Source organism: Vulpes vulpes, chromosome 5 (assembly GCF_048418805.1).
Source record: "Vulpes vulpes isolate BD-2025 chromosome 5, VulVul3, whole genome shotgun sequence".
In the NCBI taxonomy this organism is placed as follows: Eukaryota; Metazoa; Chordata; class Mammalia; order Carnivora; family Canidae; genus Vulpes; species Vulpes vulpes.
This window is the reverse complement of record NC_132784.1, coordinates 129,452,710-129,478,722: the sequence shown is the minus strand read 5'-3', so window position 1 is coordinate 129,478,722 and position 26,013 is coordinate 129,452,710. Positions and strand designations below refer to the sequence as shown.

Sequence of the window (26,013 nt, the reverse complement as noted above, 5' to 3'; positions counted from 1 at the left end):
GATCTAAAGGAAAGCTGCTGTTTTGGGTGATTTATGGCCTTAGTATAATAGAGTATAGGGAAACAGTAGTCAGATAGTTCTGGCACTATTATTTTAATTGTTGCATGCTTCAAGATCATGCATTCTTAACAGGGATTATATCTCCCCCAAGAGGGTGAAAATTGGTCCTTTGTGGGCAAAATGTACTCTTTTTATGTATCTACATCATATAAATATATAGTATATCTGTGGTATTAAAATTTCATGAGGGTGTGTGATGAGGAAAAAAAATGTCTAAAAAGTCTCCATAAGGGAAGTGCTAATATGGACCAAGGTTGAGGAACATGGTTTGTAATGTTTGTTCTTTTGATGGGCTGCTGTGTGATCAACAGACACATGTGTAAAGAAACTCTTTTAAAAATCACCTGTCTGTATCTTCAAGGCTTGGAGAATTGGCCAGAATATCATTCCTTGGAGAGTGTGCATAGGGTCCAGGTGGGGCTCTCTGAGGTTAGAAGCCTCTTATCTGGAGGTCATACGAGAGGTGAAGTGGGAAGAGCGCTGGGACGGTAGACTTTGGTAAATGGGATTTGGACTGGGCAGTGATACATGAGGGCCTGGATTTATTTTCCTGGTGTCATTGGAGCTACCAGCATCCACAGGATATTGTGGCCTTGGGAATGACAGTCAGTAATGTCGGCTCATCACAGGTTTCATTTTGCTGCCTTTGCCCCTGTTTGCAGATCTCAAATCCCAGACATTGCTTTCTTCCATATGTGTGCCACAGCTCCCGCTATTTGTCTCACTGCAGATATGCTATTTCTTTCCCTCGCCAACATGGGTAATAAAATCCAGCAGGTATGGAACCAGGTATCCCAGTCTCTACCAGAACATATTCCTGAATACCTCCCATTTCATCCCAAGACGAGGAGTGGACATGTGCAGATGGGTCCCCAATTTATTCTACGAGTGGTAGCAGTTTTATTCTGTCTGAAAATGAGGAAGGAGAGAAGGGAGTTGGAGAAGAAAACAGTGACAGAAATAGATCATGTCCAGGTAACAGTATTATGGAGAGCTTTGGATTAATGAAGGTAGAAGAGAGAACTTCTAGAAAAATGTCAGATCCAGGCCCATAGGCTGACTATGTTGTCCTCGGGTCTCCTCCAGGAGGACAGATTCTCTATGTCCCTTCTGTTCTCATTCCCTGAGTTCTCGTACATTCTCTTATGCGTTTGGATAACTCTCATACAGATCACTGTCTGGATTGCAGCAGCTTCACCCAGGACAACTTGTCAGTCAGTACCCTGTTACTCTGCAGGGCAATCCCAAATATCTGCTCTAAGGGGTTGGAGTTAGATAGCAGTGATTCAGGTTTGTAGTTTTACCTGATTGAGGATTTATACTCTACCCATTGAAACCTCGTCTTCCTGTCTGGTATGTCCCTGTGGAGCTAATTAGATCTTTGCTCTTGGATTTTTTTTCCTGTGCCACTTTTATGGTGTTTTGGTGCTGTTAGCACCCCAGAAGGCTAACCTTGGGAAGCATTGAGTTTAGGAAAGCATCTATGACGAGGAAGCACTTTGCATTTTCCAATTCTTATTGGTTTTTTGGTTTTTTTTTGGACTTTGTTGACTGAACCTGGTGAGAGTTCTTTTTTTGTCTAAGTACTAAAGTACGAGAAGTAAAATAATCAGTTTCCTCAGTTGAGTGACCTGTGCCACTAGCAGCAGCAGCATGAGGTGACTTTATAATGCTGCTATGCCACCCACTACTGTCACTATCTATACAGTTTCAAGTGTTCAAGTTATAGAGCAAATCATATACTATCATTCTTGAAGACACAACATCTTGGTCCTTATCAAGAATATTAGCAGATTGCAAGAACTGGGTACAACTTCAAAATCTGGGGAAGTTTGAACAAGCAATTTATAAGAGTGAAACAAGTAGAATAGAAATGTAGAAATAGTATTTCTCAAAGAGTATCTTGACCCCCGCTTTGGCTCCCTTTGAAGCATTTTTGCATCAAAAACATCTTGCATTTGCATATACTCATTCTGATGTTTTTCTGTTTGTTTCTTTTTTTAAAAAAAGATTTTATTTATTAGAGAGAGAGATTGTGAGAGAGAGCAGGCACATGCGGGGGAGGGGCAGAGCAGAGGGGGAAGCAGACTGCCTGCTGAGCAAGGAGCCTGATGTGGGATCCATCCCAGGACCCTGGGATCATGATCTGAGGGCAGATGCTTAACCAGCTGAGCCACCCCTTGTTTATTTCTTTTAATCAGAAACAATAAATTTATATTTATATTAATACAATAAGGAGGTTTGGTACCTTAACCCTGTGTGTATAGTAGACAGAGAGAAGGAGAAAAGGAATGGTTGGGAGGTAGGTAGGAGAGAGATTTATCAATTTTCTGTAGAAACATATTAATGGTTGAGATGAATGGTGAAGGCTGAATGTATTAATACTCTGCAGGGGGGAAAAGATATACTTTTAAGCCTCAGTACGTATTGGTAACCGATTCACATCTGTTTCAGATGCTGAGAAAGGTGTTTCTACATATGTGGGAATATTAACTTAGAAAGAAAGATCTACTAAGATTGTGGTGACCTCTATGGGTCCTATAGCTTTTAGTGTTAATGTAATGGTGAATCGTTACTCTAAAGGCAGAAGGTATCATCTACAGGTGACTCTAAAGATTTTATCTGACCCAGGAAATCTAGATTTCTTATTTTTTTCTGTGATGACATATTTTTCAAATCCAAAAAGATACTATGTAGAGTATAAAATGAGCTATAGGGATCCCTGGGTGGCGCAGCGGTTTGGCGCCTGCCTTTGGCCCGGGGCGCGATCCTGGAGACCCCGGATCGAATCCCACGTCGGGCTCCCGGTGCATGGAGCCTGCTTCTCCCTCTGCCTATGTCTCTGCTTCTCTCTCTCTCACTGTGTGCCTATCATAAATAAATAAAATTTAAAAAAAATAAAATAAAATGAGCTATATTTGGATTTGTGCCTTATATTATAGTCACCTGATCATGCTCAAGTAGTACTTAATCCAAAGTAGATTGTTCTAGAATATTCTAGAAAGTATTCAAACATCTTGGGTCCTCGTGATGTTGCTTTTAAATTCCTTTTAGTAAAATCATGAATGTCCTCCTAGCGATTGACATATGCCCTGTTCATTCAGGTTGGAAGCAAAGATGGCAGCAGGTTCTGTGTTTGAACTCTCGCTTGAAGTTTAGCTTTTATCTTATTCCAACTCCAGATTTTCTTTCTGATCCCAAACTTCTTTTCCTAAGGGGTGGTTTTGTTAGACTCAGAGGGTGGATGAAGGATTTGTGTGCACTCTCTTGGTTGTCCTATTGGGCTCCCCGTCGCTGCGGTTTTGTGGTCTAGATTTTGTAAACCACTCAACTGGGACAAGGAGGAAGGGGAAGAGTAGGGCAGAGCAAAAAGAAATAGAGTGAACTCTGCTGCCAAATACTCAGATTTTCCATGGTGACAAATGCCAAAGAGAGCAAGGATTATAGATATCCATCCAGTAGGAGCAACAAAGTCTGACTTCGACATGTCCTCCCCAAAGTGTTGTATTTTTTTGCCCCCTTTTTATTTTGCCTGTCTTACCAGAGCCACCAACAAGTAACAGAATTGATGGTGTGAACATTGCCTTATTTCACCTGGTAGCTGGCTAACGAACCTGTTAATGAGCAGAGGAAAGGTCCCAAAGGGGAAGGAAGGTCCATGGCCTCTCTTCCTCCTTCTTGCTAATAAACCCGCCCATTAAGATGCTGTGCTTGTGGCAACCAAGCTGATTATAACAACTGAATAGCTTGGGCTGTTTGGGCCCAGATAACCAACTATTTGGTCACATATCCATGAGTACAGCTGTGAGCACCCACCTCGACTTACAATCCAAGAACACTACTTGGAATAAAGGGGAGGTGTGTCTCGCCGCTCAGAGCTGTAGCTTTTCCTTCCTATTTAAACACCATGGCAGTGTGGTTCTGCTGTCTCTCTCCATGCCCAGCAGCCAGGCGCAGCCTCGCTTCAGTGTGATACAAGCGAAGAAGAAAGGAAAATGTTTGGACTTTGAAGTCCTCTCCAGTGGTGAGAATTTGGAGCCAGTTCTTCCAATTGTTAGGATCATTCAGTGACCGAAAACTGGAGTCATGTCTTCTCCTTCCTGATCTCTCTGCAGCACAGGGATCCCATGTGATGCTTTTCATCTTTGTGTGTCCATAGGATCTAGTGCTTTGTACACAAGCTTTAAAAATACTTGTCAGACTTGAAACCAAACCTGGTGGTGGAAATGATCAGTTAATTTTTTTTTTTAAATAAGGGGGCATCTGGATGGCTCAGTTGATTAAGCATCTGCCTTCAGCTCAGGTCACAATCCCAGGGTGCTGGAATTGAGCCCTGCCGTGGGAATCTGCTCGGCGGGGAGTGTGCTTCTCCCTCTCTACCTACCCCCCCTCGCTTGGGCTCTCTTTTGCTCTCTGTTCTCTCTCACTCAAGCAAATAAATCTTTAAGAAAAATAAATGAAAAAAAATTTCATAAATATTTTTTTTGTTTGTTTTTTGGGATAGAGTGTAAACATGAGTTGGGGCAGGGAAGGGGTGAAAGAGGAGCAGACTCCCTGCTGAGCAGGAAGCCTGACACAGGGCTCTATCCCAGGATCCTGAGATCATGACATGAACCAAAGGCAGACGCTTAACTGACTGAGCCCCCCAGGCACCCCTGAAAATGATCATTTAGAGCACATTCTTAGAGCATGTTTTTATTTCTGGGCTGGAAAAGATGCTGAATATGTGCATTTTTGTAAGTAGTTTCATGACAGTTTTTAATACATATGCATGCAAGTAATTAAAAATAAAACTTAAAGACGTTTTAGAAAATGTAAATACAAATATACTCCCACAGTGTGTTAATGTGTGGATAAAATTTTTTATTTATGGCAAATTGCATTTGCATTCTGAATTTTTTTTGCAATTTTCTTAAGCATATAGGCTAAGCAGTTACCTTAGAACTATTTCTTTTTACCACAGATAACTATGATCTGAATACATTAGCGTATCCACTTTTTATTATACTAATAGTGACTTCCTCTGAAGTAACCATTGCTTTAGTTAAATATGAGCCCATCTGTCTGTCTGGGGGTACCCATCTAATTCTAAAAGATGGTGTCCTAGCCCAGAATGTGGAGAATCTTAGTCAGCCTACGGAGCTTCCTGTCAGGTCATCAGACTTTCTGGATTCTGAGTAAGAACTTAAAGGGGGCAAGTTTTGCCCTCCAGAGTAGTGTTTTTCACACTTTAGCTGCATCATCGCAGTACAGATTACTGTGCCCCACTTCTGAGCTTCTGCATCAGTAGGTCTGGGGCGAGGTCTGGGAATGTGCATTTCTGACAGGTTCCCAGAAGATGCCAGTGAGGCTGGTTCAGGGGCAGCAAACTGAGGACCTGTGCTTGGTTTCTATTCATATCTTTGTTTTCTAGCACTTCCTCTGACTAATTCTTGAAACTTCTATCCCTACGTTAGATATCTATTTCAGTATCTTTCTGACAAAATATGGATAGAAAGTTGGTGGCCATGCCCTGAAGTATCTGTGATCTGTATAACTGTGATCTATGGAGAGGGTCTTCTCCCTAGCAGGTGTAGTTTTGGGAGCAGTGGCAAAATTCCTTTCTTCCCAGAGTTATTGATCCAGGAAGCTGAATGCTCGGTGAAAATACATTTGCCCCTGTAAGAGGTAAAATATATGCTGCTCAGACCCTAATGAGAATGAGTTTAATAAGTCTCTTTCTAGTTAGTCAGGCTTAATAGGGGATAGTATAGAGAGTATTAGCACTCCAGATAAAGGATCCTGAGAAGAAATGAAGAGTATTTATCTGGCCCCTTAGATATAAGGTCTTGAAAATAAAATCTTTCAAGGCAGCTGAAGCAACCCTGGAAGAGAAATTTATAGCATTACATGCTTCTATTGGGAACAAAGAGAGGAAACGAATCAATAATCCGAGTTCCTACCTCAAGAAACTGGAAAAAGATGAACAAAATAAGCCTAAAGCAAGCAGAAGAAGGAAATATAAAAAAGAGCAGAAATCAACAAAACTGAAAATAGGACAAGAATAGAGAAAATAAATAAAAAGCTGAATTTTTGAAAAAATTAATAAATTTGAAAAACTGACCCCCAAAGAGACACAAATTATCAATATCAGGGATGAAACCAAGGATATCACTATAGATCCTCTAGCCAGTAAAAGGACAATAAAGGAGATATTGTGAACAGCTTTGTTTGTTTGTTTGTTTGTTTGTTTTTAACAAGGACAGAAGAGTCACCCAAAGAAGAAAATGGCATATATAAAAGTCAGAAGTTTAGAAAGAGATTACCACCATTGAAAAATTGCATTTGATGTAATAATATTAATGTTGAGAGCTGAGTCAGGGGAGTGAGGGTGGAGATGAGCTGGGTAGGTAAATGGGCCATGAAGGGTAGGCCAGCCGACCTGCCTACTCTCCGTCCTTCCTTCTTTCCTTTCTTCCATTCCTCTTTCTTTTTTCCTACCAGCTTTAGTGAGATGTAATTGACGTATAATATTGTGCAGGTTTGAGGTGTACAAAGTGTGGATTCAACACACATATATTACACTTATGTATTACCATGATAGTGTTACACCACCTAATTATGATTTCTCTTCTTTTTTTTTTTTTTTTTTTGGTAAGAACATTTAAAATCTAGTCTCTTAGCAACTTCAAGTATATACCACAGTATTATGAACTGTAACCACCGTGCTACACATTAGACCCCCAGAATATATGCATCTTATAATTGGAAGTTTTTACCCTTTGATACATATCTGCCTTTTACCCCACCCCCCAGGCCCTGGTAACCACCATTTAGTCTCTGTTTCTATGAGTTTGGCTCTTTTAGATTATATACACAAGTTATAATATGTAGCATTTGTCTTTGTCTGACTTATTCTGCTTAGCATAATGTTTCAAGGTCTACGTATGTTGTTGCAAATGGCAGAAATGGAAAGGACATATAATATTTCATTATATATGTATATGTATATTAGTACACACATATATAAGTATTATATATATAGTATTCCATATATATGTTCCATTACATATACAAACTCTCTCCACATCTTTTTTATCCATCCATTCATTGATGGGCACTTAGATTATTTCCATATCTTGACTATTGTGAATAATGATGCAATGAACATGGGAATACAGATGTTTCTTTTAGGTCTTGTTTTCACTTCCTTTGAATATATACCCAGAAGTAGAATTGCTTTATTTTTTATTATTTTTTTAAAGAACCTCCATACTGTTTTCCATAGTGGCTGCTCCAATTTACATTGCTGCCAGTAGTGCCAAAGCGTTCCCTTTTTCCCATATCCTCGTCAGCACTTCTTATCTCTTGGCTTTTTGATGATTGCCATTCTAACATATGTGAGGTGACATCTCATTTTGGTTTTGATTTATATTTGCCTTATGGTTAGTGATATCAAGCATCTTTCCATGGACCTTTTAGCTGTTTGTATGTCTTCTTTGGGAAAAGGTCTATTCAGTTCCACTGCCCATTTAAAAAACTGGATTGTTTTGTTGCTATAGAGTTCTTTGTATACTTTGGATATTAACCCCTTTTCAGATATATGGTTTCCATATCTTTTCTTCCATTCTGTAGGTTGCCTTTTCATTTTGTTGGTGTCTTCCTTTGCTATGCAGAAGTTTTTAAATTTGGTGTAGTCTCATTTAATTTGATGTATAACTTTATACTTTTAAATTTGATGACCACAATGGACCAATTCCTCAATGACCATAAACTGCCAAAATGTAATAAAGTAGACTATCTGAATAGTCCTATAATCATTAAAGAAATTGAATTTGAAATTTAAAATCTACAAAAGAAATATTCAGGCCCATATGGTTTCACTGAAGAATTCTGATATTAAAAGAAGAATTAACACCAATTTTATGCAGTTTTTTACAGAAAGTAGATGTGGCCAGTATGATCTTAATGCCAAAACCAAATAATCACAGTGTGGAAAAAGAAAACTGAGTATCCCTATTTTTCATGAACTTAGACATATAAATCCTTAACAAAGTGTCAGCAAATCCAACTCAACAATGTTTAAAAGGAATTATAACCATGACCACGTAGAATTTATTCTAGATATGTTAGGATGGTTTAACATTCCAAAATCAATCAGTACGATCCACCATATAAACAGCTTAAGGAAGAAAAAACCGTATGATCATACCAACTGACGTAGAAAAAGCATGACAAAAATTTACCATTCATTCATAATGAAAATGCTCAGCAAATTAGGAACAGAGGAGGGTTACCCTAATTTGATAAAGAATGTATACAAAATAATTAAGACTAACACCATACTTAATGGGAAAAGACTTCGCCTAAGAAAATGCTTTTCGCCTAAGATTGGGAACAGTCCAGGATGTCTGCATTCACCAATGTTGTCCAATGTAGAACTAGAAGTTCTAGCTGGCACAATAATTAAAAAAGGAAATAAAAGGCACACAGATCAGAAAGAAAGATACAAAACTATTTGCAGATATGGTATGCACATAGAAAATCCCAAGACCTCCACAAAAAACCCCTAGAACTAATAAGTAAGTTCAGTCAGGTCATAGGATTACAAAATTGACACCCCAAAATCAATCACATTTCTGTATATTAACAATGAATATGTAGAAACCAAAGTTAAAAACATAGTAACATACAAAAAAAAAGAGAAATATTTATGTACACTCTTCACAAAATACAGACAGTATCTATATGCTGAAAATTACAATTTGTTGATGAAAAAATCAAAGAAGAATTAAGTAAATGAAAAAACATACCATGTTTATGGATTGGAAGACTCAACATAGTAAAAGTGTCAGTTCTTACCAAATTGGTCGGTAGGTTTAATGAAATTTCATACAATTCTTACAGCAGCTTTAAAAAAGGCATACATAACATTATTCTAAAAATTATATGGAAACAGACCCTAGAATAGTTAAAACAGAGAAGAAGAATAAAGTGGGAAGAATCACTCTATTTCAGTAGTAAGTCCTATTACGTTGCTGCAGCTTCAAGACAGTATGGTATCAGCAGAAGGATAGACACATAAATAATGGAACAGGACAGATAAACCAGAAATAGAGCTACACAAATATATTCAACTGATTTTTGACAAAGGTACAAAGGCAATTCAGTAGAGGAGAAGTCTTTCAGTAAATTATGCTGTAGTAATTAGGTATCTATAGACAAAAACAATGAACCTTGACCCAAACCTAACTCTTATACAAAATTTAACTCAGAGTGAATCAAGGACTTAAAAGCAAACATAGTTTTAAAACTCTTGGAAAAAGGAATAGGAGAAAGTCTTCAGAATCTAGGACTATGCAGGATTTTTAGACTTGACTCCAAAACCACAGTTTTGGAGTTCCTTTCCGAAAAAGGAAAATTTGATTCTCATCAAAATTAAAAACTTTTGCTTGGTAAAAGGACATTAAGAGGATAAAAAGACAAGTATCTAGAACATATAAAGAACTCTCAAAACTCAACAACAAAACCCACAAACCATCCAGTTAGAAAATAGTCAAAAGATACAGACATTTCACTGAAGAGGATATCTGGATGGCAGAGAAGCCATTCATAAAATATTTGAGTGTTTTCATATGTTCAACATGTGTTTAACATATATTTAACCATCAGACAAATGCAAACTAAAAATGCAATATCACTACACACATCAGAATGGCTAAAATAAATACTAGTGATACCACTAAATAGCATTAGTTCTGGCAAGGATGTGGAGGAGCTCAATCCCTCATACATTGGGTGAAGTGATAAAGCTATACTGAAAAACATTTTGGCCGTTTCTTTAAACATTTCTTTTTTTTATTTTTTATTTTTTTATTTTTATTTTTATTTTTAAATTTCTTTAAAAATCATGCGGCTGTCATATAACCTAACAACTGTGCTCTTCAGCATTTACCCCATAGAAATGAAAACCTATGCTTCTGCAAAAACCCATTACTAATGTTTATGGCAGCTTTATTTGTAATAGCCCCAAACTGGAAACATCCCAGATATCCTTCAGCAGGTGAAATGGTTAAACAAACTGTCGTACGTCCATAGCACGGAATGTTACTCAGAAATAAAAATAGATGTGGTAACTTGGATGAATCAATAGGGGATTAGTCTGGGTGAAAAAAGCTAGCTAAAAGGTTACTTGCTATATGATTCCATTTGTAACAAACCTTATTGACATCACAAAATGGCAAAATGGGAGGAAGAATAGTGGTTGCCAAGGGGTTAGGGAAAGGAGAGGGGAGTCAGATGGGGTTACAAAAATTAACACCAGCAATCCTTGTCCTGGTGGAACAGTGCTATATCCTAACTGTGGCAATGGATGCATGAAATTTTACATGTGATACATGCATGAGTACAAGTAAATACTGGGGGAATAAGGTTGGTGGATTATGTCTACAGATATAACTGTTCTTATTCTAGTTGTTGCAACAGTGAGAGAAACTAGTTACAGGAGAAAGGATCTCTGTATTACTTTTTCCAACTACATGCAATTCTGCAGTTACCTCAATAAAAATGTCCGTTGAAAATATCCCCTTTCAGACTTTTACTTAGCAAAAGCTTACTGCCTACTGCTTCTATCAGATACAAGTGCTTGAGGTAAAAGCCGGAGACTCACATTGTTACAGAGATGGGGAAGGAACAGAAATGAGGAAATACACAAGGAGAGAAACAAGGAGTGGTGAGCTTTGGGCTGAGTTATAGAATGTATAAGGTGTAAGAAAGCAGCTGTCAGCTCTAGCTCACATCTGTCACATCAGAATGGGGCTCAGGTTGCCACACTTGATTTTCCAGAAGAGATCAAATCCTATATTTTACATGAAATCTCCCCAGTTTATTTGGTGTGTGTGTGTGTATACATCATATGTATATGTGATTTTATTTATTTATTCATGAGAGACCCAGAGAGAGGCAGAGACATAGGCAGAAGGAGAAGCAGGCTCCATTCAGGGAGCCTGATGTGGGACTCGATCCCAGGACCCTGGGATCACAACCTGAGGTCAACCACTGAGCCACCCAGGAACCCCGGTATGTTTTATATTTTTCAATAATTTTGAACTTACGAAAAGTTATAAAATGGTACAAAGAATTGTAGTGTACCCTTTACTTAGATTTCCCAATTACTTTCTCATTCTATCTGTCCATCCATTCATCTCCTCATCCATCCACTCATCCATCCATCCATCCATCCACTCATCCATGCATGCCCCTATTATCTATCTAGCATACAAAAAGGACAGTCTCCTACATAGCCACAGTTCATCTGTCAAAATCAGTGAGTGACTGTCAATCTTATATTACCACCTAATTTACAAACCTCAAATTTTGCCTACAACAAAGCTTTTGCTCTGGGAAGGACCCTGTTAAGGAAATGAAAAGACAAGCTACAGAAGGGGAGAAATTATTTGCAACATACCGTCCACTCATGTGTTTCTAAGTCCAGGGACAGACCACTCCACGGTCATATTTGCACTTAGCTGTCAGGTCCCCATTAGCCTCTTTACATTTGGAGGAATTCCTCAGTCTTGCCTTGTCTTTCATGATCTTTAGATTTTTTTAGGAGTACAGAGCAGTGTATGCTTGCAGAATGTCCTTTGACTTGGGTTTGCCCACTAATCTCATGTGATTAGCTTCATGCGATCTTCCCCGTCAGCTTTGCTACAGAAGTGAGGCTTTGTTGTTCCCAGATATCAAAACACATGATCTGCATTTGTGCTTTTACAATGGATGTCAGCTTTTATCACTTGGTTAAAAAGAGGCTGTCTGCTGGATTGCTCTAGTACTTAGTTTTAAATTAGTAAAGTACCTAAGGAGTATTTTTTAGGGATAGACTTTGAGACTCTGTAAATATCCTTTTCCTCCTACAAACTTTCACTGACTAGTTTTTTTTCCGTTGAAGCTTCTTGTCTAAATCAACTAACACCTGATGGTTGCTAAATGGTAATTTTTTTTCTTTTGTCTAATTCCTTCTGCACGTATTACTTAGCATTCCACTCCATGGTAAAATGTTCCCTTCTCCCCTAATTAAGTAATTATGGTAGTATAGAATTAGAGATTCTGATTTTATTCAGTGGGTAAGTATATTACTATTAGTTTTGAAATGCAGTTGCCTTAAATTTAGCCAATGGGAACTGCTGGTAGTGACTCTTGTGTCCTCTTATTTGAGAACTTTCTTTTTAACTTTTGGCACAAGATGTTCTGTGATCATGTGCTTGCCTTCAAATGAGTTTTTTCTTTATTTTTTTAAAAAATATTTTATTTATTAGAGAGAGAGAGCACAAGTAGGGAGAGCTGCAGACAGAGGAATAGGGAGAAACAGACTCTCCACTGAGCAGAGAGCCTGATGTGGGGCTCAAGCCCAGGACTCTGGGATCATGACCTGAGCCGAAGGCAGATGCTTCACTGACTGAGCCACCCAGGTGCCCCAAAGGAGTTGTTTCTATAAAGGTCCTGGATTTTTTTTTTTTAAGTGGAGAATGGCATTTAGAAACTAAGACCTGAGTACTGGGTATTTCATTGGTTCCAGGGTATCATACTTGGAGGTCTTCTAACTGAATAGAATTAACACACATACACACATTTATTATACACTCTGAAACCATGGCATCTCGAATTGCAATTCAGTATCTCCTACTTTGAGTCTTCCCTCTTTTCATATTTGTACCTCTTTCTTTGAGAGTGAGAAATCTGGCTTCCATTACTCCCAATATATATTTGTGTGTGCAATACCCTTTATGTAATCAGTCTTCCAACCCATGGGCCGTCTCCTCATCTCCTGTGCTGTATCAGTCAAGAGTATTCTCAGCTCTTTCATTGTGGACTGATTCACATTGGCCTGCACCTTTCCCCTCCCCCTACTCTACACCTGTTGGCCAAGACTCATCACCCATTTGGCATACCAGCTGAGCATTCCCCCATGCATAGTGGTGTGCCTACTAAGAGTTCTCTGTCCTGGCTTCTGGCATCTGACTTATGAGAGTTTCTCCCCTATCGCCACTAAATTTGTGCATCAGTGGAAATAACTCAGATATTGAAAGTTGGCACCTAATTTGATTTTATAATGGGGTCTATAAAATTACCCATGTCTATGGGATGACCCATGGGCTACATTATACCCAATATATAAGCAATACTACACATATAAGCGTACTAAATTATAAGCAGCATTAATGTCCTAAAGGAAAGGTAACAGTTAATATAGTCTGTTAACTTATAGGACAATCTTCTTTTTAGGCTTGATAATATGACAGTTACCAATTAAAAATATGTGGTTTGTTTGTATTGTCCCTAAAGAATTAAAATGTGATGCCTCACACTTTCTCAGGAATTCCTTATGAGAATTGTAGTAATACATTCCACAGGGTAGTAGAATTGGCTCCATTGTGGCTGCTGAAGGAAATCACTAAAGAATTCTCCATATTGGGATGAGGCCCCAGTCATTCTTTCAGGACAGCTCTGGTCCAAATTACAGGTTTATTAGTCATAGAGCATTTTCCTCCTGTTTATACTTCCATTTAAAATAAACATTATTCCAGGTTATGTATTTGAGAAAAGAAATCATTTGTTCAAGGCCAGGGAAAGGTAGAAAAAATAAAATATTCAAGTTGTATAAATGTAGAGATAGAACTCTATAAGATTGCAGAGGTCAAACTATGAAAATGTGGTCATGACATTTATGATATTCATTAATGGTATGATATTAAATGTGAGATACAGGTCTGATTCTTTCACGTTCAGTTCTTTCCCCTTTGGTTGATATCTTTTGGCAGAACACCACAAGGTTCATATCTTTGCGTCCTTTATGTGATGGGCAAGGATGTCAAGTGGAGAGAAAGCAAGTCTTTTGATGCTGAATGAAGACCTGCCAAGGTCTTAAGTGGACAGGGTGGACCAGCAGGACAGAATTCTGGTGACATTTCGGCAAAGAGTGTGTAAGGGAAGCTTCTACCGAAAGTCATGACTCATAAAGTTTCTCTGACAGAGAATGAATAGTCTGTACATCAATGAAACAACATAGAAAATGGAGTACTGGTAAATTTTCATTTCCTTAATGAAGTCTAATAAAGCAAGAGTGATATATGGAGCAGTGTGTTATGCTCAATCTACATCTACCAAAAAACCTCTCTGCTAATAACCCTCTGTTCTTTAAAAATATGTCTGACTCCACACATACGTTCTAACTCAGAAAAATCTCTGATATTCTGTCTGGAATAATTTCCTTAAGTTAGCCTTTTAAGAATATGTATTTGACTGATTTAAAGAAAATTCTGCTTGATTAGTCTTGGTCTTTATGCAGTCCCTTGTTTTGTAAGACATGAATTGTTTGTAGCTACAAATTGCCTTGGGCTGCTTCTCACATTCGGAGCACTAAACTTTTCTTTCTTTTTTTTAAAAGATTTTATTTATTTATTCATGAGAGACAGACAGAGAGAGAGAGAGAGAGAGAGAGAGAGAGGCAGAGACATAGGCAGAGGGAGACACAGGGTTCCTGCAAGGAGCCCACTGTGGCACTCAATCCCAGGGCCTGGGAACATAACCTGAGTGAAAGGCAAACACTCAGCCACTGAGCCACCTAAGTCATCTGCCCTAAACCTTTCTTTAGCCATACCCTGTTTTGATCCCACTGTCCCTTGTAGTATTTGGCAGGTACAGCCTCAATGATGCAGATGGCTTTTCTCTTTAGGGTACCACATTCAAGAGACTGATTGAAATCCAGATGCTCTGGTGTAATGACAGAAAGGAAGTTGGTGGAATGAATAGTTGGTGGCCCACATCTGATAGTGTCATTTAGGGACTGGACTGCCTGCATCCAAGCTCTTCTAATTCCCCACTGCAAGTGCTTCCATAGGATTGAACCACCCTTGCCTGATCCGCCATCTCCATGTGTTCAAAACCCACCTTCCCTTACAGCCAACTTAAAAGGTATTTCCTGCTTGCTGTCTTTCCAGTGTCCTTACTCAGCATCTCTGTTTCCTTTCTATACTCCTGTAGTACATTTTTTTTTGTAGTTCATCTGCTGACTCTTGTTACATCTTTCTTATATGACAGTGTAACTATATCCTCATTAGACTACAAAATATATAAAGGAAGACAACCCATCTTAGTTATTTAAAAAAAACTTCCATACTATCTAGCACCTGTTATGTAGGTACTGGTAAGTTTATAACTCCTTGTGATACATATTCTCTGTCTTCACTCTTTGTCTTGGGTATTTCATGCCTCCTCACTCATTCAGTACCAGAGCCCCTAATTCATAGTCATTTACTTTATCTCTTTTATCTTAATTTTTGGCAGCAAAAATGGAAAATGTCTGATATGGCCTGGAATTGATTCTAACCTGGATTATGAAGACTAGAGTAAGGCTCTGGCCCCTCTCTGGATTCTGAGTTCTATGCTACTCCATAAATTTCAGCTGGCACACATAGTATTTTCAGTCTTCCAAGAGCTTTCCATATCTTTATTAACTTAATATGAGTAATTTTAATTTTGTAGAATGGTGTTTTTCAGTCTTTGAATCCCAGTTATATTCTCCAATTTTAGTTTTTTTTTTCTCATATATTGTATTTTGGAGTAAGCTCACTCTTCTCTGATAGGGAATGTTTTTACCACAGAGCATTACTATATTACTATATTGAAGGATACCAGTTAATTGCTTCTGAGAAACTTAATTGTTGAGTCTTGTTGCTTCAATTTATACTAGGTTTCCATTAAAGTTTACACTCAATGACCACACAATATTTGTAAAAGAGTTTGTATGCGTCTGCATCTCTAGAAATAGTTTCCCTAGAGATACTCCTAGTTGTGGCTAGCTGTGTGTTTCTGTGAGTCTTCTGTAATATTAAAAACCATCCTAGTACACAAATACTTTCCAAAATTTAAAATGTTCTCTCTTAATATCAACTTTCAAGGAATTTTATAGGTTGATTAGATGATGGCATGTGGATGCACATTTAGAACAATAATATATAAGTGTTTAGGCATCCATCTGCCTTGCATTTATTGAATGTCTTCTACTTACCAGGAATGTATCTAGGTCACTGGGAAACTTCAGTGAAGACAAAGGGCACTTCTGATTTGGATTTTATGTTCCAAAACATGGGGACAGACAATACACACAAACATAATAAATAAGAAGATTTACAGGGGTGCCTGAATGGCTTAGCCAGTTGAGCAGTCATCTCTTGGTTTTAGCTAAGGCCATGATCTCAGGGTTGTATAGTCAAGCCCTGCATCAGGCTCTGTGCTTGGTGCGGAGTCTGCTTGATAATTCTCTCTCTCCCTTCCCTCTCCCTGTTCTCCCTCTCTCTCTCTCTCTCTCTCTCTCAAAAGAAATAAAATCTTTAAAAAATAAGTAAGCAAATTACATTGTTTTATACAAAACAATGAGAATTATAAAGAAAAAATTGTGTAAGTAGAGCATACATGGAGCAAGGTGAAGGATAATAGGAGACTTGGAGACAGCAAGTTTCAAGTTTTGCTTTAAAGGGGGGCAAGTAATAAAACTGTAGTTTTGTGGAGGTAGTAGACTCAAGAGAACATTTTTCTTTTTCTTTCTTTCTTTTTAAAATATTTTATTTATTAGAGAAAAAAACGCATGAGCAGGGGTGGCAGCAGAGGGAGCGGGAAAAGCAGATGCCCTGCTGATCAGAGAGCCAGACACAGGGCTTGAGCCCAGGACTCAGGGATCATAACCTAAGCCAAAAGCAGACACTGAGCCACCCAGGCACCCAAAGAAAACATTTTTCTTAAGATGGCAAAAATATATGTATACTCACTGGGACTCACTTAGTATAGAGAGAAAATGTGATGAATCACAGAGAAAGGGAAGAACAGCTGACTCATGTCCTTGAATAGGCAGGAGGAGATGGGGTTTAGTACACAACTGGAGGGGCTGTCATGAATTGGGAGCTGGACACCTCATCAATGGCAACAGTTAAATATATGTAACAAATCAGATAGAACTTCCTGTGGATAAATGTATATGGAAAGTATTCCTTGGCTGTCTCAACACATAATTATTGAGTGTCTACTCTGTATAAGGCATCAGAAACAAAATGATAAACAAGTCAGTCATAGTTCTTGTCTTTGTCAAGCTGGTGGTATAGGGTGCAAAAGTTGTCTTTCTTTTTAAGCAGTTAAAGTAGTAGAAAAAGACAGTATTCTGAGGTGATGTTTCTGTACTTCCATCATGATGCATTTTCAATATCCTAGTTTCACCACTTAGCATTAGCACACAAGTTTACTCTCACTCCAGTTGATATTCTGAGAAAAAAAAAAAAAAGATTTCTCCACCTTCCCACAATCCCATTTCCAGCTGGACTCTGTAGGCTTGATGAGTGTCTACCATTTGTTACTGCAAAGGATCTCAGTCTAAAGCAGCTCACATAGCATGCTAAATATCCATGAAATGGTCATGTGCTTGGCTATGAGACTCCTTGTTGAACTGATTTCTATGTAGTACAGTCACTGGCAAAGAGTAAGGGAGTATAATCTGGCCATTAAGCCCCTAGTTAAGACTGCCAGGCTCCTTGGTAATATTGTTTTTATGGAAAAGATGTGTTTTGTGTGGATAGTCTTGATTTAGGGCCCTTTTCTTGATAAGTATAACCCACTATGATTGCCAATACAATTGACTTCTATGGGGTGGAACAGAGCAAACCAGTAAGATTTCAAAAGAATGTATTGGCTCTTCCTCTACAAAGTCGCCTACATTTCTTTATAGTCTACTTATTTCATATCTGACATATCTACTAATCCTCTTTGGTTTTTGATCATTGGGTTTTAAAAACTTTAAATTTTATTTAAATTCAATTAACTAACATATAGTGCTCATTGGCTTTTAAGGAGCAAAATGAGCCTGCGGGCTTTGTGGGAATAGGTGGGTGTTGCTGTCCATGGTGCTAGAGGCAATAAAGAGAACAAAAACTCATCGCAAAACACAGCCGTCCATCTTTTATTCTCTTCACTTTTATTTGTTTATCTACAGGAATGTCTCTTCAGTTAACGGTCTATATAAATAGAAAAGATTTAGTGGAAACTTAGCCAAGATTTGACCGAAACTACAGACATTCCAGGCATCCCTGTTTGTGTGCCAGTCCTTGGGGTACTTGTTCCTCATTTAAGAAATCTCTTCTGGAGGAAGCTCTTTGTGTTATCACTCTGATGGTTTCTTTTCCTTTTTTAAAGATTTTATTTATTTATTTGACACAGAGAGTGCGAGAGCACAAGTAGGCAGAGTGACACCCAGAGGGAGAGGGAGAAGCAGGCTCCCCACTGAGCAACAAGCCCTATGTGGTGCTCGATCCCAGGATTCTGGGATCATGACCTGAGCTGAAGGCAGATGTTTAATTGACTGAACCACCCAGGTGCCCCTGATGGTTTCCTTTCACCTATCCTGTGCCATTACCTCTCTTTACCTGTATTTTACCTTACTCCATTAATTGTGCCAACTGGGGAGGGTTTCATATCCCATTGCTAAGCATTCAGTTAGAAACCAATTCCATATATCTTCCAATTCCCCTTGTGCAGTAAGCTTGTTACCTAGTTTGGATGTTCCTCTCTAAATGATCCCCAGATTGATCGTTGTTGTTATGGTAATGGGATGCTGAGAATGAGGCACATCTGTCACGGAGCCCAGGAAGACCATCTGAAGTGGTGGTGAAAATCTACATAGATGTGGTGCAGTTGATTTTCAGGTTTGCATCAGTATTATTGTCTCTGATCAGCATCTCATTGCCTCTGACTCTCTCTTATAAGTCACTTGGTACCCCCCCCCCCCATGCAGACTATGAAGTGATGGAGGCATTAGAAAGAATGTCTGATGCTGATTGTTGGAAACCTGCCGCCACACATATTTTTAACTGTCTTTTTAGCCATCTCATAACAGCTACATCAACACACTAAGTGTCAATTACAATATAGGCACTGTGACTATACTAGGGGTTCCCAAATAACAATCAGAATCACCTGGAAGCCTTATAACACTATTGATTCCTGGGTTCCCCCCCCAGACTTTTGAACCAGTCCTAAAGAGCCATGATATGATTGTAACAACTTGGATGCCAGCCTGAGATTTTACCAATAGAGTAAAGATAATGGTTTCCATAATTGCACATCTATCTGAATATGTTCCTGACCTGGATAATTATAAGAACCTTCTAAGGTGCTTTAAGAGCTCACACATTTCCAAGCCACATCTGGCTGGCTTAGGTAAAAGCAGTGATGAAGTATTTTTATTATTAACTTCCCACAAGTAAGCTTAGACATCTATAAAGTGTTTTGTACAAAACACTGCCTCAGGGGCACCTGGGTGGCTCAATCAATTAAGTGTCTGGCTTCAGCTCAGGTCATGATCCTGGGGTCCTGGGATGAAGCCACACATTGGGCTTTCTGCTCAGCAGGGAGCCTGCTTCTCCCTCTCCTTTTCCTGTTCCTGCTGATTATGCGCTCACTCTATCTCTTACTCTCTCTCTCTCTAAAAAAAAAAAAAAAAAAAAAAAAAAAATCTTAAAACAAACAAAAGAAAACACTATCTCACTTGCTTCTCTTTTTTTTAATTTTTATTTATTTATGATAGTCACACACACACACACACAGAGGCAGAGACACAGGCAGAGGGAGAAGCAGGCTCCATGCACTGGGAGCCCGATGTGGGATTCAATCCTGGGTCTCCAGGATCGCGCCCTGGGCCAAAGGCAGGCGCTAAACCGCTGCGCCACCCAGGGTTCCCTCACTTGCTTCTCATAACAGTCCATAATTATAATTTTGCTTTGCATATGAGAAAACCGAGTATATGTCACAAAAGCTTTCATTTTGAGCATGAACCTGATTAATCTTGGCCATTGGTATTCATGCTATCTTGTTTCCTTACAGTAAATTGTCATATTGGCTCAATTTTTCTCATATCCATTGTTAAGTGGCTCTTAAATATCTGCATAAATTATTTCCATGCACTTCAGTCTCCTCTGTTATTGCAACAATTAAAACTATAACAAAAATCTTTCTGAAAAACAAAACTATGTATTTGAAACTTAGAAATGCAAATAAAGGAAGCATTTTAAATTCCCAAGTAGTTTGTTTTGGGAAAGTTTTGTATTTTCCTCATGAAGATACTCCTTTATTATATAACATGTGGCAGAACTCAGTTCAGTCAAACATCTGTGAAACACCTACTCTTTGTGCAGTTTCTCATAAAAATATTTTGTTGAATAATCATAGTGGCATCCAACATTCATTTGAATACATCCTGTGTGACTGGTATTCTGCTGATACTTTCCATTGACTGTCTCCCTCGGCCTTTATGATAGCTCTAGGAAGTAAGTATTATTATCATCTTTCTTTTACTGATGAGGAATCATAAGCCTAGAGAGGCCAGGTGGTTTGTCCAAGGTTGTATAGTTAGAAGTAGCAGAGCTGAGACTTTATTTTATTTAAGATTTTATTTATTCATTCATGAGAGACAGAGAGGCAGAGACATAGGCAGAGGGAGAAGCAGGCTCCCTGTGGGGACCCTGGTGTAGGACTCTATCCCAGGATCTCGGGATCACGCCCTGAGCCAAAGGCAGATGCTCAACCACTGAGCTACCCAGGTGTCTCCAGAGCTAGAATTTTAAAGCGAGGCAGTGTGGTCCCAGCACTCACCCATTTAACCACTGTGCTGTATGAACTTCATGGAATATACTCTGTGGAATTGTGAGCTTTTGAAAGAAACAAGTGAACAGTTGGTATTTTAATTTAAAGATTAGGACTATATCATGAGAACAGAAAACGGTGTCTTTAGATAAATTACTCTCATTGATCAACAGTTGATTCTTCTTGGACAGCCTCATTTATCCTAGCTGTTATCCATGCATTTGTAGCTGGGGACAAAGAGGTGGTGGAGGGCAGTGAGGCAGGTGGGCCCTAGGCAGGTTATGGAATCTGAATAACGCAGACTTCCCAGGCTCCAGTACTGGCTTGCTGTCTACCAGATGTGCGACCTTTGGGCAAGTTGCTCAGCCTCTGTGCCTCAGTCTTCCCTTTGGAGAAAATGTGCTGACTTCATGGAGTTAATTTGAGGATTATGAGTTACTAGAGCTGCAGCCCTTGCGATGGTATCTGGAACAAAGGGACCACCCATAAGTGTTAAACTTTGTGATCATGTTACTGTCCTACAGGCTTGCTTTGGGAATATCATTATGGGCTGAATTATATACCTGTGAATTTATAAATTGAAGTCCAGTATAATTCAGGGTTGTGACTGTTTATATACTGGACATTAGAGAGGTCATAAGATTAAGTGAGGTCATCTGGGTGGGTCCTAATCCAGTATGATTGATGTCTTTCTAAGGAGCATGAGAGACACTGAAGGGATATACATACAAAGACCACATGAGGACACAGCATGAACATAGCCGTCTGCAAGCCAAGGAGTGAGATCTCAGGAGAAACCAAACCTCCCAATGCCTTGGTCTTAGACGTTCAGCTGCCAGAACTATGAAGAAATAAATTTCTGTTATTTAAAGCATGCAGTTGTGGTATTTTGTTACGGTAGCTCTAAAAAATGAATGCATCATAAATGGCAGTTTCAGGAACATTCTGCATGTTATACTGTGACTATAGTAATGATTGACAAGGCACCCCCTCATGAATACAACTCATTAATAACTTTACATAACAGTTGCTTTTCTAATACTTTTACATCCTGTCCAGTTTGGTCACAATGCAACATTGTAGACATCCATACACCCTCAGAAAGGGTTTCTGAATAATAGGCCATTGTTGGAGTGGGAATTTCATGGAGTTTCCCTTAATTTCTGGGTTGATTTTCTCCCCAATATATTAGGTACTGTCTCTAGGTGTTAAGGCAAAGGTTGCAAGGATGTTTATATAATACTCCTAAAGCACCTTATGAGTCAGGTCTACACACATGTGTGCACACATGCACAGAAAAAAGTGGAATGGCTTTTCAGGGATCACAAACTCAATTGCCTAAAGGCAAGAAAGTGTATCTTCACATTGTATCCAGCCTGCATGTGGTGACTGTAGTAATTCTAACTAGGCACTTCTGTCCCCTTGCACACACAGTGGGTTAGCTTACCAAGAAACCAGAATAGAGATCTGTATGAACTCAAGTTGGTTGACTTACCCTTAATCTATGGAAAATTTGCATATGAAATTACTAGTAGCTAGAGTATCAGTTTTATTTTGTTGAAAGGTAAAGAATGTATTTGATTTAGTTTTCAGATTATAAGTATTCTTGGAGTTGCTGAGAAGGGTAGTTGGCAATTGGGCCAGGAATCTGGGGTAAAATTGTGGAAACTGAGATGTTCTCTGATGTCAGTCACACATCCATATACCCTCCATCCTCCACCACCATGAGCCCAGATTTCAAAACCCACTTAGATTTCCTCTCTCTTAGATCTTTTGTATTAATACCTGCCAAAAGAAGAATTTTTAAGTGGAGAAATTTTTCTATGAAATCAGCGCTAGGTTCATAATGATGGCCCCTGTTAACTACAAAGAGCTCAAAGCAAGGAAACAAAAATGTAAATTTTAGAGACCCTGATGCATCTACCTTTGAAAAACTATCATCTTCTGATTTAAGTGCATCTGAACTTGTCATAGGGAGAGAGCTCTGCTGCTTCACAGACCAAGAGTGCCTGTCGTGTTCAGTAGCCTAATGTTTTCTTTGATCATAAGTGGATTCAGATTAGTCATCTGTTAATCAAGGTGCTGATTATGGTCCTTATTAAACCTCATCTCCTTGATAATCTAATTTTCTTCTAAGCTTCAAAAATGATAAGAAATCTTCTTAGCATTGCTTTTAAGATTAAGTTAACCTGTCTGAACTCTGAGAAATTGGGCAATTTTAACTTTATAATGTTACTTAGCCTTTTCATGAGAAAAATGTCAGTAAAGGCCAAAAATAATAATGTAACTATGGGAACTTCTATAGGCTCATGATCACAGATGAGACGACAGGACTTACCTTTGTGAAATCACAACTTCGTGACATTGTATCTCTTCAGATTCAGTTCTTACATGTCAGTACTCTTGGCTTTCTACCTGAGCATCAACTTATAGTTTCTGAGAGGCAAGTTAATGAAAATATTCCTCTAATGTGTGCAGTGTTTTCTTTCTCTTGTCTATCTTTTTTTCTCTCTCTCTTTTTAAAAGATTTTATTATTTATTTATTTATTTATTCATGAGAGAGGGGTGGTGGGCAGAGACACAGGCAGAGGGAGAAGCAAGCTCCATGCAGGGAGCCTGATGTGGGACTTGATCCTGGGACTCCAGGATCATTCCCTGAGCCCAAGGCATGCACTCAACCACTGAGCCACCCGGGGTGGAGGAGGTGGGGGGGGGGTGGGGGAGTGGAGGTGGGTGGCCCCAGTATTTTTCCTTTTTATAACAAAAGTTATGTATAACTGTAAATCAGTACAACATTTACCATATTTTATTTTATTTTTTTTCATTTACCATATTTTAACAAGTCAACTCAAACAGTCCTTGCTTGTTTAACAAATACCTATTGTTTAAAGGTGTTTGGCTGGATTTGTGTAACCTTACAAATAAAATCCACTGGATTTTTTCTTGTAAGCAGTTAGGGCTGTAGTGGTACACATCCTTGCGTGGGGGTATCATGCACATGGTGGTATGTGGGCAGACCCCTGAATTTTCAGTGATGGCTACCCTGAGTTTAGTTCCCTAGAAATTATTAATTCATTCTATGCATTGTGTCTACAATTCAATCACATTAATGCCTCAACTGTAGCCTCTTTCTTTTGTCTCCTGAAATTCTAGGCATAAGTATTAACAACTATTACCATATTTTTAATGCTTCAGAATTTATTGTGTGTCTAAACAATAAACAGCTTGACTCATTAATCATCGAATGTCATTCATCACAGCTAAATGCATCCTTGTTTATAAGCCCAATGCCTTATGGGACTTTGAGACACGTCTGAGTTTCAGAGTCTGTGATAGCTCTTCTTACCAGAGACTTGGCTCACTCTGAAGGAAACCTGTTTACAATTCATTTGCTTACTTATCAGAGTGCAGTAGGAACCTTTGATGAAGTAATGATCCTTTGATAATGCACAGGTTAAAGCTTTGGTTTAAGAATGGGGGACTGTCCAAGGTGCTGAAGAGAGACTCAAATGAAAGCTATCCAGGAGTCCAGCATGTTTGGGCACTGGTGCTCCTCCCCTGCCTCTCCACCACTACCCCAAGACAAGATATATGTACAAATAATTAAGGCATTTGTTCTACTGAGGACCAATCTGGTGTCAAACAATTTGGAAACACATTTAATTAAGTATAGAACGTGATTTCTTTGCATTGAGTAACAGATACCTGAGACCTTCGGTGATGGTGTACCTGCAGTGTTCTTTCTCTAACTATTTAATTATATTTCAAGTTTCACTCTAATCCTTTGGGGAGGACGTGGCTATCATGAGTAGTTCTTACAGAAGTAAGGGAAGAAAGCAACAGCTTCAAGGTATCACTCAGCAAGGGAATAGAGAGATTTTTTTTTTTTTTTTGACTAGGGGCAGTGAGTCTCAGATGTTTGTAAGGTTTTAAAACCATGTATACTTTTTTGCATGCCTGTTGGTTTTTTATTATCTCTACGGTGAAACCCAATATGACCCTGTCTTGTTTTTCAGGATAGCTAGGAAGCAGGGAACTAGGGAGACAGTTTCCTTCTCTCTAGCCTTACAACAGTGTGACACCCAAGGGAGTGTGTGGGTAGGAGTAGCTCTAATGAGGAAGGAAAAGCAGGCCGACTCCCTTGGGCTGTGTGGGAAGAAAGTGAAGCCCGACATTGTCTGGGCTGGAGAAGCAGCAGCTTCTGACACTGATAAATGATTCAACTGAAAAAATAAATGAAGAACCTCTAACACCAGAGCCACATTATTATACCATATGCCAGGGCAAGGAATTCTGTAGGCGTGAATCCTTAGATATTGTCCAAGAGCGAGTATTAGTTGGCAACCAGACAACTTAATTATAATAGACTCACTTGGCCTCATGTTGCCTTAATCCCTGAAGAAAATATGACCACAATTTAGAATAATAATTTTGTCTTACCTGATAGAGAACAACACCAAGAAATAGGGGAAATACACTCATGTAGCTGTAAGTTGTATATTTTGAATCTGTTTTCTGCATAATACATAATTGAAGGCTGAATTACTGAAATGATAATTTTCAGAAGAATATGGAACAAATTTCAGATGCAGGGAAATCTTAGCATTGCTGTAAGAATTTATTTCTAATTTAAAACCCCTGTGATTCATATAGAATAATGACCTTAAGAAAATTTTGTTATGCAATAGATTTTGTGCAGAAGAGCTACTCTGTAGCATATTATAGGTAAGAAATTTCTCTCCAGAGCCTTTTACCTTTTTGATTCAGGCAGAATTTTAGATGAAATTCAATATGGTTATTACAAATGATTTATGAACCTTAATAGTCAGGAAGGAAAATTAGAAATTTTAATAATTGGAAAGAAGAAAGTTATTTAAATCAGCTTTTCAGTTTATCTGCTTAAATTGAACTCATCTATTTAAGCCATTATTGTATAATTTGAACTTTCTGACACTTTTAGATATCTAAAAAATTTCTTCTGGGATTCTTATTTCATTTTTTAAAAATGTTTATTGCTTCCCTTGGGCTAGGTGAATGCAGCCTGTATAGAGTGAAGCCTGAATTATTTCATTCTCTCTCTTGTTTGGAAAGAAAAGGCAATTTGGGATTAACTTGACATGCTTTATCTCTTAAATATTTGGGAAAAGAATACCCTTCCCCGCTACTTTTTTTCTATTTCCAGATACTCTGAATGGCGTGGTGAGTCATAACACTGCAGCAAACTTTGTATGGCTTTCTGGAGGGAAAGCATCCTTCTGGGTGAGAAATGAGCCCTGCCTCGCTCTGTTCCTT

General features: G+C 38.6%; 1 protein-coding gene across 4 annotated transcripts in view; it reads left to right on the top strand.

Annotated features, from left to right (window-relative positions):
- Window positions 1–26,013, top strand: part of AMPH (amphiphysin) — a 220,300-nt gene that overhangs the window by 101,971 nt on the left and 92,316 nt on the right. The gene's annotated exons all lie outside the window — the stretch shown is intronic.